Raw genomic sequence first — 17,777 nt, 5'->3', positions numbered from 1 at the left:
AGGATTGCTTTCTGCAGCCATTATAACCACTGGAAACACTCACACTGATATTGTTTAACATTGCGGTGCGTTAGGAGTGCCAGGAGAAAGCCTGTGTGTGGTGCTGATTGAGCTGTGATGGAGGAAGTAGAAGTTCTTAAGATTCTTAAAGAGAATTTTGACTTTTTTAAACACCTCTGCTGGAAATCAGGCCAGGCAGCTCAAGCTCGTCATGAAAGACATGCTGTTGACTAGTTTAGTGATTAAATAATAAAAAAAACAAATAGGCCAAAAAAATGCTGTTTTTTTTTTGTAATCATTTGTTTGTCTGGGGATTTTTTTTTTCGGTACTGTTATCTCACATGTTCGTTTTCCAGAGTAAATCTCCAGGTAAGTATATATATATATATGTGTTAGTATAACTACTTTTTTCCACGGCATAAATGTTTTTCTCTCATAAGATCATTTAAGTAAAGTTTGAGTTATGTTTTCTGTTTGTGATTTCAAAAAAGAAAAAAGATAAGGGAAGTATCTCAGTACAACAAGCTGATATCAGGATATTGGAGGTTTTCCCAAGATAAATGCTTTTGTTCTCAGATCACAGCTTTTGATTTTTGATCTCAAAAACATCTCAGGAAAACTTTTTCTCCCAACATGAACACATTCTCTTCCAAGATCACAGCAGTGCTTTTCTTGTGATTTCATTATAATACATTGACTTGCCATTACAGCTGTTTTTTTTCCATCAAGACAAATGTTTTTCAAGATCACTTATTATTTTCTTGTGATCTCAAAATAACAAGCCAATTTTCCTTGTATATTTCCCAAATATATATTTTTCTAAGCAAAACAACTTATCTTACGATAATGAGTTGATTTGTTAGCATAATAAATGTTTTCACAAGATAAGGTAACATTTTTTTTTATCAGATCGCAAATATTTTTTTTGTGGTGATCTCAATGTATGTTGTTTGTAATAATTAAAATGCAAAGTTTGGTATTACAAGACAAATAAGGTGTTGTGAGTTGATGACATCATACAGACAACAAGTGAAGTTGTAGGGTATGTTTGTGTTTGTGTTTGAGTATGCAGGAAATGCCGGTGGATCAGCTTGACCAGCAGAGGTGACCCATCCAATTATACATCATCACGCTTTTTTTTGCCTTTTTTTTACTCTTCAGTAGCTCATGAATTTAATTTACTATGAACAAATATACATTCAACATCCAGTATATTACCACAGGAACTGCAGTGACTGTATTATTCCAGTTTAGTCTCTCTTGTTTTTACCAGAAATAAAAACAAAACCTTTGAAGTCAGAGATGTGAGCAGTTCTAAATCTGCAGATCAGAATTAAATTAAACCAAAAAATGGGAAATGACTCACACTTAACTAGGTAAAACATTGATTATGTAAAAAAGTATTCAGAAAAGTACAGATAATTTATAATAAGTGTTCATTACTTACATGTAGTCAATAGTACATTTCCTTAAAAGTACAATTTAAAGCCCCAAATATTAAAATCCTGGTACAAAGCACTGAAAGTACACCCTAATGGGTGCATTCATAATCCATGAGTTTCCACCCTTGCTTTTGGCTTTTACACAGATTCCCACTGGGTGTATCTAAACACTGCTGGGAATATCAGCATGAACCCTGAGAGATTGCATGAACCCTGAGAGAGAGAGAGAGAGAGAGAGAGAGAGAGAGAGAGAGAGAGAGAGAGAGAGGTGTTTTTTAACATAGTGTTTGTTTCAAATCATAAACTAAAGCATATAAAACAAACCTAAATTAGATATACTGACATGCCAAAAGTCATGGGACAGGAGGTAGCATCTTGGCCCCTGACTTTTGTTGTGTCCCATTGAACTAAAGAATGCTGCATTGACTTCTCTCAGAGTCGCTTGTTAAAGTATTTGCACGGACAGTTCTAGCCAGAAGCCATCGGTCACAATCATTACCACCCACTTAGAAGCCACTGTAGTTAGAAGGAGAGATTTTGCACTTAAATAACTAAATCAGTTTCTCTGATTTTAGTTATTCATGCCTTCTATGATGCCTTGCAACCTCACAACATATACAGGTGTGGGAGTCCCCAGCCATCCCCAGACATACACCTAGAAAAAAGCATGCACAGTCAATCTACTGTTTCATTAATTGCTATATTTATTAATGATATGATAAACTGATAACTGAACGGGCGGCTGGAAGATGATGCTGGAGTTCCCTCCTCACGTTGCTCAACTGAACAGTGTCCTTGTCAAAAGTACAAGATGTACGCCAACAGAGGGCACTACTGAGCATTTTCTAATCCAGATCCAGAAGGGACTGTGGTCTATCATACATATATATTATTTAGAATATGTGTATTTATATATAAAGCATTATTGAATGTGTTTGGATTGCAGAAAGTAGTAAATACTACAATCTTTATGATTGAAATCGTAATTACAGTGATGGGTGGACCAAATGCAGAAAATTAATATACTATATTGTATTATTACTTTTTGCAATTATATTATATTATATTACATAATATTATATTATATATTATAATATATAATATATGATATTACATAGAGGCCCTAAATATTCAGAAACATAATTTTCACCACTAGAATGCAGTGATAAATTCAGACCACAAGGTGGCGTTGTTGTCCATATTGACTATACTGTGACTGAAAGGTCTATATGTACAGGGTATATATACATACCATGTATATACAGCTCTGGAAAAAATGAAGAGACCACTTTAGTTTCTGAATCAGTTTCTCTGATTTTGCTATTTATAGGTTTATGTTTGAGTAAAATAAACAGTGTTGTTTTATTCTATAAACTACGGAAAACATTTTTCCCAAATTCCAAATAGAAATATTGTCATTTATAGAGCATTTATTTGCAGAAAATGAGAAATGGCTGAAATAACAAAAACGATGCAGAGCTTTCAGACCTCAAATAATACAAAGAAAACAAGTTCATATTCATAAAGTCTTAAGAGAGGTTAGAAATCAATATTTGGTGGAATAACCCTGGTTTTAAATCACCGTTTTCATGCATCTTGAAATGTTCTGCTCCACCAGTCTTACACACTGCTTTTGGATAACTTTATGCCTTTACTCCTGGTGCAAAAATATGGTTTTCAATTTGGTAAAATCAAAGAAAAAGTTACGGGAGATCCAAGTGCAGAGCAAAATGCTCTTCAATTATATATGTTTACTTAGGTATATTTATAATCATTTGATTATTCAATAATTTCAGCCATTTATAAATATGTTTTAATAGTGTTTGTGTCTAAAGGGTGTGCTTGTGGAACTTGGTTTGGTTTTCCACAGAGGAAACTGGAAAATAGGTGGAAACAAAACCCTGAAGAGGTGCACGAAAAAAGGCGGGAAACAGAACAAAGGAAATGCCAAAAAATGGCATGTACAACTGAAACACAGCTTTTTATCTTCAAATAACTCAAACCAAAACACAATCAAACTCTTTCTTTCTTTCTTTCTTTCTTTCTTTCTTTTTCCCTCTGTTACCGGTCACCCCTCTTTAAAGGTGCAACGAGAATGAGTGGTTTGACTGGGGTTTATATAGAGTGAGACACAGGTGTGGCTGGTTGCAACTGATCACCGCTGGGGTTTCTGGGACTTGGAGTTTCGGGACCCAACTCCACTTCTTTTTCCCCTCTGTTGCCCAGCTCCCCTACTGGTGGCCAATGGAGCAGCACTGCCCATCACAGTAACTCATTATTTTTAAGTGGTCTAGAGCTGTGTATATACCCTGAAATCAAGGGTATTTAAAAAGGAGTAGATCTTATTTTGAGCATTGCTTTGAGAGTTTGATTCCCACAATTTAACTCACCAGCTCATCCCATCTCAAATGTATTGGAGGAAACACCACTGGGCATTAGGCATAGTGTACACAAGTTCATGCTTCTGTGCTCCAGATGGTCCTATTCTTCTGGCAGTATTTATCTTTAAGGACTAGACAATATAAATATCTAAATTACTATTAAATGCAACTGAACAACAAACTCAATGTAATCTAATCCTATGCATAACCAGTATGTCCTTCATAACCTTAACCCTATCAATTATTCAACCCCAAAACCTCACCCTAGGGTTAAGGTTAGGGTATATTACATTTATTATAATAATCATTTACATTCAACTAAGACTTCAGTTTCATGTAATAAACATTAAGTTGAATGGTAGTTGAGCATCAATGATCATCTACAATGGACCAAATAGATTTTTATCAAATTTTAATCTTAAAGGAGACATGGTATTCAAAACTTACTTTTTGCTCACTTTTGTATTTTCACTCAGGTCTAGGGTGCCCCTATAAATACTCAAAGTATGAAAAATCCATTCATCCGTTTTCTGTGAATCAGCTGAAAGAGTTTGGTGTCAGGAATCATAAAGCATAGGAACAGATTATTTGCATAAAAGTGAGAGAGCCCTTAAATGGCTCATTCTGAAAGGGACTAAAACGGGCAAGAATAGAGTTGGTGAGATATTTATATGTGAGAGTGATTTGTGCAAAACATTATCATGTTTTACATAGCTCATCTAATCCTAATCTAAGATATAATATGTCCCCTTTTAAATAGTTACAGTCTGGTGTGGCCAGTGTGCTCTTTTTTATCAGAATAATTAAAAAAATTCTGAATGAGCTGCTTAATTTATTTAACAATCGTTTTTTTTGGGTCTGGTTCTTGGCTCTTATGGGTTAGTAAGCTATGAACTCAATGCTGTGTCTTGTACTTTGATTGGTTAATAGTTAAATTTTTTAATCAAATACTACATACAAATGTTATGTGAACAAAAATAATAAAGTATGTGTCATCATCATCATCATCCTCATCATGCATGCACTGTTTAGCTTTACATTACATGATGCTGATTGTCCTTCAGAGGCACACACCGTCTCACACACACACACGCGCGCATGCATGCTTGAGGGTTGCCTCTCGTGCGCGCACTGCACGAAAACACACACGCTCACGCTCGCACCGAGGCACACGCGCTCACGCACAGCCCGCGCGCGCTCTCCGCGCTGCTGCTGCAGAGCGCGCAGCCCGTGACGTCAGCAGCGGCGGAGCGGCTCCTCTCGGTCGGAGCGCGAGGGGAAAAACCGCGAGCGGGGAGGAGAAAAGATGAGGTGAGAACCGGAGATCCGTGATTCTGTGCTCGGGCTGGGTTTGGTGCATTTTCTGAGAGAGGTCGGCTACTGGTACAGCGTGTCCTGAGAGAGAGAGAGAGAGAGAGAGAGAGAGAGAGAGAGAGAGAGAGGGAGACCGGAGGGGGAAACGGTGAAAATGTGACGTTAACCGTTAACCGTTATCCGTTAACCGTTACCGTCCAGGGAACGGCTAATGTGTCCGTTAATGGATGGACGGGTGGATGGATAGATGGAGAAAGCGGCTCTGCTGAGGAGGAGTGACCGCCTGTGGTGAAGCCTAGCCCGGGCTGTGTGTGAAGGGAAGCCTGGTCCTATCATTAACGGTAGGCTCATCATCCTTGTTTTTGGGGGTCGATTAAAGCACGAACAGCGCGAATGCGGATGGCGTCCTCCCATCCTCCCCTGGGTACCACTGGGTGAAAGGACTGGTGGTCCTGAACGCCAGGGTCTGGTTATCTGTAGCCGCTTTAGCTCGGATAGCTCGGTCTCTTTCTCTCTTACTGAGGTAGCTCGTATCTAGTAGGCGTGACCTCAGTCAGCTCTGATTCAAGAAGCTGCAGATTGGACTACTCTAGCCTGGAGCTGTACAGCTGAAGAGATATGGTGCTGTATTGGTGATCAAGATACATTGGGAATGAGTTGAACTGATGTCCATCCATCCAACTTTGTAAGATCCATAAGATATATACTACAGGCCTGAGATTTCAGACTTCAGTTTCTGGTCTGTTAGGGTACACTGTATGTCCAGAAGTGTGTAGGCACCTGCTCATCCTATGTTAACTCCACCTTGAAGCTGGACAGCTGTGCAGGTGATCTAGACGTTGGGAAGTGTTGATGTCCATCCATTCAGTTCTAAAAGATCCATAAGGTCTTTACTTTAGGTCTGTCTTATACAGACCAGAGACTACAGGCTCTAGTTTCTGGCTTATTGAGTACACTGTATGCCCAGAGTTTTTTTAGGCACCTGCTTATCCAATGTTAACTCCACCCTGAAGCTGTACAGCTGTGGAGGTGATATAGATATTGTGAAGAGTTAATGTCCATCCATTCAGTCCAATAAGATCCATAAGGTCTTTACTTTAGGTCTATCTTACAGGCCAAATAATATAGGCTCTAGTTCTGGCCTGTGAGACCATACTATATTTATGACTATACTTCCAGAAGTTTGTAAATACCATCTTATCCAATGTTATCTCTAGCCTGGAGCTGTCGAGCTAATCCAGACATTGGGAAGGGCTGATGTTCATCCATTCAGTTCTATAATATCAATAAGGTCTTTACTTTAGGTCTGTCTTACAGGCCAGAGACTACAGACTGTAGTTTCTACAGTCTACAGACTGTAGTTTCTGGCCTGTGAGACCCCTAATATATTTATTACTATGTTTCTAGAAGTTTGTAGGTACATTCTTATCCAGTGTTAACTCTACTTTCGAGCTGTGTATCTGTAGAGCTGTGGTGATGATCCTGGCTTTTGGAAGGGTCGATACCCAGCCATCCAACACCTGATTGTCCAAAGTTTAGGACCCTTCCACCTTCACATTTTGACGCATTGACAGCAACTATTCTTCTGATACTTTTTTTACTAGATGCAAGCTGTGGTGACCATCCCATGTCTAACCTACTGAACCAGATATTTGCAAGGGTTGATGTACATTCATTCAGCTCCATAACACCCATAAGGTCTTTATTTTAGGTCTGTCTCACAGGCCAGAGAGTACAGACTCTAGTTTCTGGCCTGTGAGGCTACACTATATGTCCAGATGCTTCTAAGAAGACTTTCCACTAGATAGTGGAACAAGATTTGATTTGATCTGAATCTGAATCTGGATCTGGAGCTCTAAGGGGCTATTTATCTCCCAGCTTGTTTTATTAAACAAGCCATGAAAGAATGCCATCAGCAGTGTTTGACCCATAGCATTAAAAAGCTGTCTGTACACTTGTGGACACAATAAAAAGCAGTACTGCTGGTAGTTCAGATTCAATGCAGGCCTAATCACCAACCTAAGTCCAGAACAACTGATTCATCTCATTTGAAGAAGTAGTTGAAAAGCAGAGGAGGGTTGATTCCCAGGACAATTCCAGGTGGTAGACGCCCAGGTGGAATTCAAAATGCTGTATAGTTTAAGATAAAGCTTAATCACTGCCTGAAAACCTCTAGGTACACAAAAGAACGCAAGCAGGCCTACTTCTGCTTGGGCTACCCTCCTTTTTTTTAAAGGAGAAATGGACCAGAATGAGGAATGGCCTGTGAGAGTACAGGGTTTTTACCCCTCTAGCTGTTTTGTGAAGACTATCCAAGCTTCAAAGTAGTACCTGGTTACTCTGTTAATATGTGGTCTGCACATACAGTATATGGCTTCTTGCTTGTAGTTTAGATCCCATTCAGGCCTAATGACGAACCCATCTGAAGGATTAACAGCTGACTTGCAAAGTGGAGTTGATGCACAGGTAGATCTCCAGAAGTAGGGATGGATTTTACTGGCTGCTTATGTTCAAAAGTATGTAGACACCTGCTATTCCAACATGAAATATCTCCTTTACCTTTTGCTGCAGTAATAGCCTCTACTGTTCTCAGAAGGCTTTCAGGATTTGATTGTGTGCATCCAAAGAGCATTGGTGAGGTCCAGTACGTATGTTGCATCTTTAATTATGGATCACAATTCTACTTACTCCATCCAGATCCATCCTTTGGAGATGGTGCAACCTACAAATGAGAGTTTGTCAGTAGTGGTTGTCCTAAAAAGTAGAACATTTGTATGCTGTTATAAGCAATAAATCAATAGTGCTGTTAGATCAGGTCCAATGCAGGCCTGGTTTAACGGCATTTACTTAATGGCATTTATTGCAACATGCACTACTTGAATTATGACTCCTGGAAGATGGGTTTCCCATTTACCAATACTCTGGTTTCCCAACCAGAGTATTGGTTTCTGTTAGTGCGTCTTCCTTATGCTCTTAGGGAGTTTCCTCTTCCACACTGGCTATTGGATTGTACATTAGGGACCATGACCTCTTTCACTGTGGTTTTATGAAAGGGGTGTCCTGATAAGTTTATTTTGCCTGCCAATCCAATCTGAGTGTCTCTTTTCTAATTGGGCAATGCCCCATTCATATGAATTCCCACTAGTAATCCCCTTAACACACTAGGAGGGTGAAGTTTCCCCCTGTTTATTTTAAGGTAAAGGTATACATATATTAAACTGAGGCAGATTCGAATGAGTCTGAAGTCACAAATTGTATACAGCATGTAATAAAAACATTATGGGTGTAACTTTATTTGTACATTGGTGCAAGTTCCATTTCCACTTATCTTCATGGATGTAGTTGTGGGTAACATTTGCACTTTCATTCCTTAATTGGTTTCCACTTTTCATCTGCAGTTTGTGTCCAGTTCTCGTATACATATCTCTGTTTATTGGCTAGCTTAACAAATCATCCTTAGTTCATCACCTTCTCTAGTACATATAAAGCGAAACACTGTTTTTTTTTGTTTTTAGCTTTTTTCCCTGCGTAGCCAGCACATTCAGAGAAAAGCGCCAGATTCCCAGCTTCTATATGTCCGTCTACAGAGGACTGTGCTTACCAACAGAGCATGGCCAGTTGTGCTCTCTCAGACTTTGGCTGCTGATGGCAGTTAGCGTGATCCAGGATCTGAACGAGCGATTATTGGATCATAATGGCAGCATGGAACATAAACCATAAGCGGCATAAGTAATGCAGCCACACAGTTTAATTAAGAGATGCTGCTGATTAATATCACATTACATCCCATTATTGTGAACAATCTGAACTGACTATTCAGTTTAGTAGTGACTTTTTTCATATATGTTTAATATGTGTTAATATCTTGTAATCCAGGCTGTCTGACCATGTTTTTGTATGTATAGTAGTATTAGTAGTAGCAGGACACACTGTGCTCTGATATCTGCTGTTGCTTATTGATTACTGATATGTGATAACTATAATAGTTTCATATTGAGGTTAATGTGTTACGATTTGACAAAAACAACAATATTCATTTTCAGGTTTCAAACATATATCTAGAAATAGCAAAATCAGAGAAACTGATTCAAAAACTGATTTTTTCCAGAGCTGTATATATTGAGAATATTGGGGACCTCAGTACTCAGAACACCAAGAAACTGCAATGCTTTTGATGTATGTGGCTTTTTTTGTCTGTTCCAACACTGAAGTAATATTAGAAGCTAGCCTAGTTGCTAATGATGCAGTAATTATATTACCATCTGGGAAAATGCAAGCTTTAGGCTAAAGCAATGCAGCGCTCAAAATATGGTACTTTGTATCTGCATTTGGATCAGAATAATATTATTATTCTTGATCATGTTGAAGGTGATAATCATTTGTCTAAATGTACGTTATCCTCCGACCGTACTCATCAGTTCAGCTCATTGCTGCAGCCTTTTGTGGAAATGGTATAAGTGTAGGGATGTGAGGTTATGAATACTGTACCTAGACAAACAGGATTAAAATGTTCCACTATATACATTGCAAAACAGACTCATGGATAATGCAAAAAACAGGAGAGAATTATGCAGCTACATATGAAGCCCTTATTATTCAGTTAGTACTGTGAATTATTCAGTACTTAAAATATAAGCGCTGTAGTCGTGAGAGGGAGAATTGGTCGTATGGATCTGAAACTGGGGTTTCTATTAAGGCGCAGCAGCTTTCAAAACATAAGCATAAACACACATCCAACATACTGTACCTGACTCCAGTCAGTAGTAGAGTTGCACGGTGTACCGAAGGTTCGATTCTTTTTCGATACTACGTCATCACAAACGATTCGGTTCTTTAGCGTTCGATGCTTTCGATACTGTATATAGCCCAGTCACTAGCTTCAAATGAGTCAAATTAGTAGGCGCCATTTGATTCAGTTCATAAGAAAACTGATTCACACCGCAGCAGTCGGTGTGGCAGGATTCAGATAAACTTAGTGTTCTGAACAAATGAATCGATTCACGCGCAAGCCAGCAGAGCAGCAGCGAGTGTAGAATGGCGACGGCTAAAATAACAGATGTCTCTCGTCCGCGACTTGTGGACAAAACGGGCGCGAGGAGTGAAGTGTGGGAAAATAGTCTGAGATGTAGGCATCTGTTTTTTATTTATATTTTTATTTTTAAATAAAATAACGAAAATAACGAAAACTGAAAGTGAAACTAAACTACTTCATTTATTAGCGCTGTTTTCACTCCCACAGTTGTACAGCGGGGGGTGTTGTGCCGATTCTGTCCGCGAATCGGGAGTCGGATTCAGTAGCGGATTCGGCACAAGCGCGGCGGCACCTCGCGCTCCGCGGTGTTAGTTGTAAGCACTCGCGCTAGCCGCAAAATACGACAGAAAACACTGAGGGAGCTGCAGACTTATGTGTGGGACTAGAATATGAGCACGAGGAGATAAAAGAGAACCTTTACCTGTGAGTAGCTCACATCAGAACACGCAAATCTCTCTCTCTCTCACTCTCGCTGTGTCTCTTTCTCTGTTTCTCTCTCTCTCGCACGTGAACGCCTCCGCGTTTGACCTGCAGCAGTGTGTTTAGCTGTTCTTAAAAATCATTTTAATTAAATAATAGTTCTATGCTTCTATGTTACAGTGTTATTTAACAAAATAGCAGACAAGCACCCTGATCTCTACAAAGAGCTGAGAAGTCGACAGGTTAGTGGAGTTAGTCAAGATACACTCTGTCTGTAGCTTTACTAAGATTTACTAGCGACTGCTTATTTAAAACGGTAAACGGTTGATTAATAAAACGGAGCAGTGAGTGTTAAAATGAACATAACATTGTAATGTTCTTCTGTCTCTTTATTTTCCTTATTCAGAACTTAACTTCTGCCCGCCCGTCAGGTTCACATAGTCAGGCTACCATTACCTCTGGTTTTAGTTTTAGTTTTTAGGAAGTGTTTAGATAATTATGTTATAGTTAAGGTTATAATAACGAAACTTGTTTTTTGTTCAAATGTTTCATTTTAGAATAAAAACGTTTGCACCTATTGTTCAGTGTTCAATCCAGTTCAGTCAAAAATAAACATTTTATGTTCAGATATTTTTTTTTTTTTTTTCTTCCAAGTATCGTTTTGGTATTGAGAATCGTGATACTACAGTTGGTATCGGTATCGAAGTCAAAAATTTGGTATCGTGACAACCCTAGTCAGTAGCTTCTAAAGAGATTGATAAGATGGATCAGGAGTAGCAGATTATGGTAAAACTAGGTGGCGTTTCAAGTAAGTAGACCATTAGATTCAATAGTGTATGGCTGTTCATCAACAGTGCTATTCTAATCATGAGTTGTCCTCAGCAGGGCTTATCTAACCCTAAACATGTACATGTAAATAAAAAATCATTGACTCTACTGGAAACACTTCCCTACAGGGACTAGAAAAGCTGTATGTCAGCAATTGGTGCAACATAAAGTAGTTAAATGCATTCATTTCATAAACATTAGGACAGTTGAGCAGACTCAGTCCTGATTCATGTGTCCCATTGGCGCTCTATGTGTGTGTGTGTGTGTGTGTGTCCATGTGAGGCTGCAGTTTTCCCATTGATCGCTTGGGATGGCCTTTTCGGCTAACGGCCATTTCTGCCGCTACCATAGCACTGTAATGAGAGATTGTGTTATTTACAATGGCGGACATTTGGTTGTGTCCCACATGCGATTCATTGATTCTTCTCAGGCTGAGTCGATACTACAGTGTGTGTATGGCTCACGTTCTTTCGTTTGTTATCGTTATCCCTACTAACCCTGGAGTTAAGGTGGTCCAGAGTTATCATAACCCGGGGTCTTCTTCGGGTTTTTAGACTTTCGTTTTTTATTGACCTTCAGGATACTGAGATTGGTTACCATGATATGTATTATTGTTAAAGATTACAATATTGATAAATATCTACGTTCGTTTGAGCTCTTCAAAGACTTTTGTAACTATAGTCTGTCTGCTAAAATTAATTTGGTGAGTGTGTCACTGTGGACCTCTACCTCACTCTGCCTCCCTTTAACCTAGCTCTACCTCATTTTACCCCTTACTCTGCCTTACTCTACCTCACTCTTACCCTACTCTATCTCGCTCTACCTCCCTCTATTTCACTCTGCTTTACCTCATTCTGCCTCACTCTACCTTGTTCTACGTCACTCTGCCTCACTCTACTTTACTCTGGCTTGCTCTACGTCACTCTGCCTCACTCTACTTTACTCTGGCTTGCTCTATGTCACTCTGACTCACTCTGCCTCCTTCTATCTTACTTTACCTTGCTATGCCTCTCTCTACCTCACTTTACCCCATGTTACTTTTCTCTCTGCCTCACTGTGCCTCCCTCTATCTTACTTCACCATGCTCTGCCTCGCTCTACCTCACCTTACCCCATGTTACTCTTCAATCTGCCTCGCTCTACCTCACTTTACCCCATGTTACTCTTCAATCTGCCTCGCTCTACCTCACTTTACCCCATGTTACTCTTCTCACTGCCTCACTCTGCCTCCCTCTACCTTACTTTACCTTGCTCTGCCTCGCTCTACCTCACCTTACCCCATGTTACTCTTCACTCTGCCTCGCTCTACCTCACTTTACCACCTTTTACTTTTCACTCTGCCTCACTCTACTTCTCTCTGCCTCCCTCTACCTTACTTTACCTTGCTCTGCCTCGCTCTACTCCACTTTACCCCATTTTGCTCTTCACTCTGCCTCCCTCTACTTCTCTCTGCCTCACTTTACCTTGCTCTGCCTCACTCTACCTCACTCTACCCTTTTACCCCTGATTCTGCCTAACTCAAATTGCCAGACTTGTTATATCATGTTAGCTGTGGTATAGTAGTTTAGGTTTGCTGTTATTCGTTGCATTATGACCACTCTTTCAAAATGTTCACCATGAACATTTATATTGCAATAATGACAAAAATACAGTTTATTTTACAGCCCCAATGATCTGTACTTCACTCTCCTCCAAATGTCCCCAACACACCTTCAGGAATGAGTGAAAGTAATTATTGTACTTTCTGTGGATTTATTGCACTAGGTTTGGACATTATTTATGCACTTTATTTAGTTGTTTGTGCTCATTTAGGAATCCCAACTGGGTCACAGTTACAAAACATGCACATGCCCACCTTGTGCCCGCCTAGTGCCCACCTAGTGCCCACCTAGTGCCCACCTAGCCCACAGTCCACCCGGGTAAGCTCCACAAGAGCATGCTGGCTGAGGCCTCTTGGACTTGAGGACAGTTGGTCTCATGTTAATAGACAGTCATTGTTTATGGACATCATTTACTCTGAGCTCTTCTTCGCTATCATTATAATAATTCATAGTGAAAGTATGCATGTGAACCTGTGATCTCTCAGGGCTAATGGCTATTGCCATTCCTGCATTGATCTGGGTGGGAGCTGCGAAAGCCGATACCTGGTAAACATCATAGTGAATCTCACAAGGCCTCGTTTTGCATTTCTCCTCAGATTCAATCTGACACTTTGCAAATAGCCGTTTCTCTCTCTGTTTTAGACCAATCAGTGTATTGTAATGAGAAATCACAAAGAGGCCTGATTAAGAAACAAGAACGGTGCTCTTTGAAGGCTGATTGATTAAAGGTGTCTTCAACTAACTGATTGTAGCAAAAGCTTGATGTACCAGCTTGCTCTTGGGTAATGGGTGTGTGCACAAAGGTTGGCTAATAGCAAAACACCTGAAACCTGACTGATTTTTCATAGATTTTTTTGTGTGTACTGAAACTGAAACAAGAAAAAATATACCTGGTCTGGGTTTGATATACCACTGTTTGCTGCACGGAATCATCAAAGTCTTTTCAACACTAGGGATGATCTTTATTTAGAAAAAAGTGCTAGGGTGTAAAATATCTCTAAATACCTCTAATTGATGTACCATTCCATGTTCCTCTGCTTGGTAAAGGCATTAAGCCTCACACTCAGAGTCTTATAATATAGATCATTTATTTACTAGTGTTTGGATGTGAAGTATGGAGGACCAAAAATGACATAAGCATAAAAAAATAAATGCACGTATAAATGAATAAATAAATAAATGAATAAATAAATAAATGTTGAAATAAATATATAAATAAATGCACATATAAATGAATAAATAAGAAATTTATTTATTTATTTATTTATTTACCTGTACAAATATTTATGCGTGTATTTATTTATTTATTTGTTTATTTATTCATTTATTTATTTATATATTTTTTTATTTCTACATTTATGTGTGCATTTATTTATTTATACTTACGTCATTTTTGGTCCTCCATAGTGAAGAGCCCTTTTTTTGACAATGGTAAATAATTCATATTATGATAAAATTGATATTCGTACAATAATTCAATTTTGGGTATTTATTTTAAATCATTTATTTGCAGTTTGCATGCATGCACTAAATATTGCGCACGTTTTTTTTTTTTTTGTAGTTATATTGCTTTATTTATGTTATTTTTTTATTTTGCTACAACATACAATATTGTTTTATACAAAATCAGGGTCTTGGCATATTTCTCTATACAATAGACAAACATTTATAGAGTTTTTTTTTTTTGGTTTATACTGACTGTATAAACCTGTTATTTGTAGAATAAATTAAACTTTAATGTTTATTGTGAACATATTGTGATATTATTTTAGGGCCACATCACTCAGCTCTGCTTGTGACTAACCCCGGAGTAGTGATGCTGGGGGAAGTCAGTATCCAGCACAGTTGCGTCGATAATCCTGTGATAGCGATGCTGGTTGATGCTAGTGCTTCAGTAGTGATGCTAATACCACAGTTGCGATGCTGTGGTTGAGATGCTGCACAGTAAAACGTAATGTTAACCGTGTGGTAGTGATGCTAGTGGAACAGTTTCCCATAGTCCTTCATCAGTGGTCACGGGACACTGCTTACAGGATGTAAACCACATGACGCTGGCCAAAGGATGCTGCTAACAAGATGTTGTTGGTGGACTATTCCCAATTCAGCAGTGACACTAATGTGTTTAAAACCTCCAGCAGCACTGCTGCTCTACTCGTACCGGCACAAAACACTAACACATCACTATATCTATCATCTATCATGTTGGGTCCTGACTATTGAAGAACAGAGAGAAAGGAATGTTAAAATATGCAGAGAAACAGATACAGGACTACAGTCTTGCTCTTACTGTATATGATGACATGGTTAATGGGTGTAGAAACAAAGAGATGGTCATAATGTTGTGCTTAACCGGTCTCTCTCTCTCTCTCTCTCTCTCTCTCTCTATATATATATATATATAGATAGAGAGAGAGAGTACTGCACCGTAGTGCTGCTTTCAACAAGCACCTGACAGTCCTTGAGAAGTTAATATATTGGGCCAGATGATTTCTACAGGCTGGCACGGGCTCAGTGTATGCAGGAGCTGTGGGTGGGGGATGAGGGTATGAGGCCTGTGAGTGTTTTATTGCACCAGTGGCAGGGCATGAGCTGTGGGTAATTGAAGATAATTGGTTCAGTGGAAAGCCCTCAGATCAATAGGAGTCTGTGTAATCTCTAGGTACTGGAGCCCCATCCTTTGAGAGGCACTATTCTTAGCCATAAACCATTACGAGACAGTGGAAGGAGGATCACTTTGAACACTCAGACGACGGTCACACTTTAACACCTTCAACATGGTACAGCTGCACTCTGACCAGCTATGGTAGTTAAGCTACTGTATGTCTGTTCATGCTAGTGAAGCTAATTATGTTTAATGGCTTCGGGATCCCTTATTTGGGTCAGTCAGTGCATCGACTTCATGTTTGTAGATTTATTAGTGTGATTGCAGTATGCCGAAAATATGCTGTACGTAACGATACGACGTACACTTTTCGTACAATTGTCGTACGAAGTCGCCCCATAGGAATGAATGGGGCGCATCCATCGAAGGACGGCACTAGATCTCCAGTACTGTGAGTGTATGGAGGAGCTATTGGATAAAGCAGCTATTGGTCAAAAGTTTGGACACTCTGCACACGGCCAGAGCAACCTAGCGTGCATAGCTGATTGATGTATTTGCACGTTGTATCTCATTCATGCATGTACATTACCTAGTAACCACCTAGCAACACCATAGCAACCTCCACAGATACCATAGCAACACCTTAGCAACCATCTAGCAACTGCTTAGCAACGACCTGGCCACCACTTAGCAACTTATTAGCAACCACCCCGGATACCAAAGCAGCACCTTAGCAAAACCTTAGCAACCACCTAGCGACACCTTAGCAACCACCCCGGATACCATAGCAACACCTTAGCAACCAACTAGCAACACCTTAGCAACCACCTAGCAACTGCTTAGCCACACCATAGCAACCTCTTCGCAACACCATAGCAACCACCCCAGATACCATAGCAGCACCTTAGAAAACCTAGCAACACATTACTAACCACCCTGGAGACCATAGCAGCACCTTAGAAATCACTTAGCCACACCATAGCAACCACCCCGGATACCATAGCAATACCTTAGCAACCACCTAGCAACACCTTAGCAACCACCTAGAAACCACTTAGCAACACCTTAGCAACCACCCCGGATACCATAGCAACACCTTAGCAACGCCTTAGCAAACACCTAGCAGGCACTTAGCAACACCATAGCAACCTCTTAGCAACACCATAGCAACCACCCTGGATACCATAGCAACACCTTAGCAACCACCTAGCAATGCCTCATCAACCACCTAGCAACCACTGCTTAGCAACGACCTGGCCACCACTTAGCAACTTATTAGCAACCGCCCCAGATACCATAGCAGCACCTTAGCAACCACCTAGCAACACCTAAGCAACCACCCCGGAGACCATAGAAGCACCTTACCGGTAACGTTGCCCAAAAACAACAATTGAAAAAAAAAACGCTCTTTTAGTATGTTTACAACAATAATATTGCAAGAATATAAACAGCCAAGTGTGTTTCTTTACATATTCGTACACATTTTTAACTAACCTAAGCTACATCTTTTTGTTCATGACCCCTTTTGTACATTACACTGTAATAAGCATAGCTATAACTTTGGAACTGTCTCACTATACTTCTAGCACCCACTAAAATCTGGCCTCGCTCCAAGTCTAGTAATTCATTTCGTATAAAGCAGTTAGCATGCTAGCCAAATGTCTTACATTAACTTACAGGATCAATTTCCATACTGCTGTTCTCTGACTTTTGATATGTCTTTCTGAGTTTATGGGGACAGTACATGAACACACGCAAAGGAATAAGTATTACTATAATCATTTCTTAAAACAAAATAATCAACAAGTGAAAGATTACTTTGAGTTTTTCATCAAATGCTGACGATATCAGAATATTATGCTATGGAGAAATCTTAGGGACTGAGCCTATTTATAGTCTTTTTTTTTCCTTTCAATGGGAAATCTTTATTAAAAACGCTGTGTAGTCCAGGACTAGACTTACAGTAATCCTTGTCTGGGAGACTACCCCATAATATTCCAGTGTTTCCCAATCTTGCTCTTGAAGTTTCCTCCACAGCGCATCACAGTGCCTCCCTGTTCTAACACACCAGTTGTAGCCTCATTAAGCATTTGCTAATGGTATCTTGGAGAAGGACAGCAGTGATATTTTCAGTGTGTGAGAGGAGGGCTGGGAAACA

General features: G+C 39.6%; 1 protein-coding gene across 2 annotated transcripts in view; it reads left to right on the top strand.

Moving 5' to 3' along the window:
• The first annotated feature begins 4,945 nt into the window (after positions 1-4,945).
• Positions 4,946-17,777, top strand: part of fbxo41 (F-box protein 41) — a 110,269-nt gene continuing 97,437 nt past the window's right edge. Inside the window, exon 1 of one of the 2 annotated variants that reach the window (XM_022681810.2) lies at positions 4,946-5,134. The gene's annotated coding sequence lies outside the window, so the exon portion shown is untranslated. The other variant, XM_022681811.2, reaches the window with a different exon arrangement.

The sequence above is a fragment of the Astyanax mexicanus genome, chromosome 25 (genome assembly GCF_023375975.1).
Source record: "Astyanax mexicanus isolate ESR-SI-001 chromosome 25, AstMex3_surface, whole genome shotgun sequence".
NCBI lineage: Eukaryota > Metazoa > Chordata > Actinopteri > Characiformes > Acestrorhamphidae > Astyanax > Astyanax mexicanus.
Note: the sequence above shows the minus strand (reverse complement) of the source record. Positions and strands in the feature narration are given on the sequence as shown.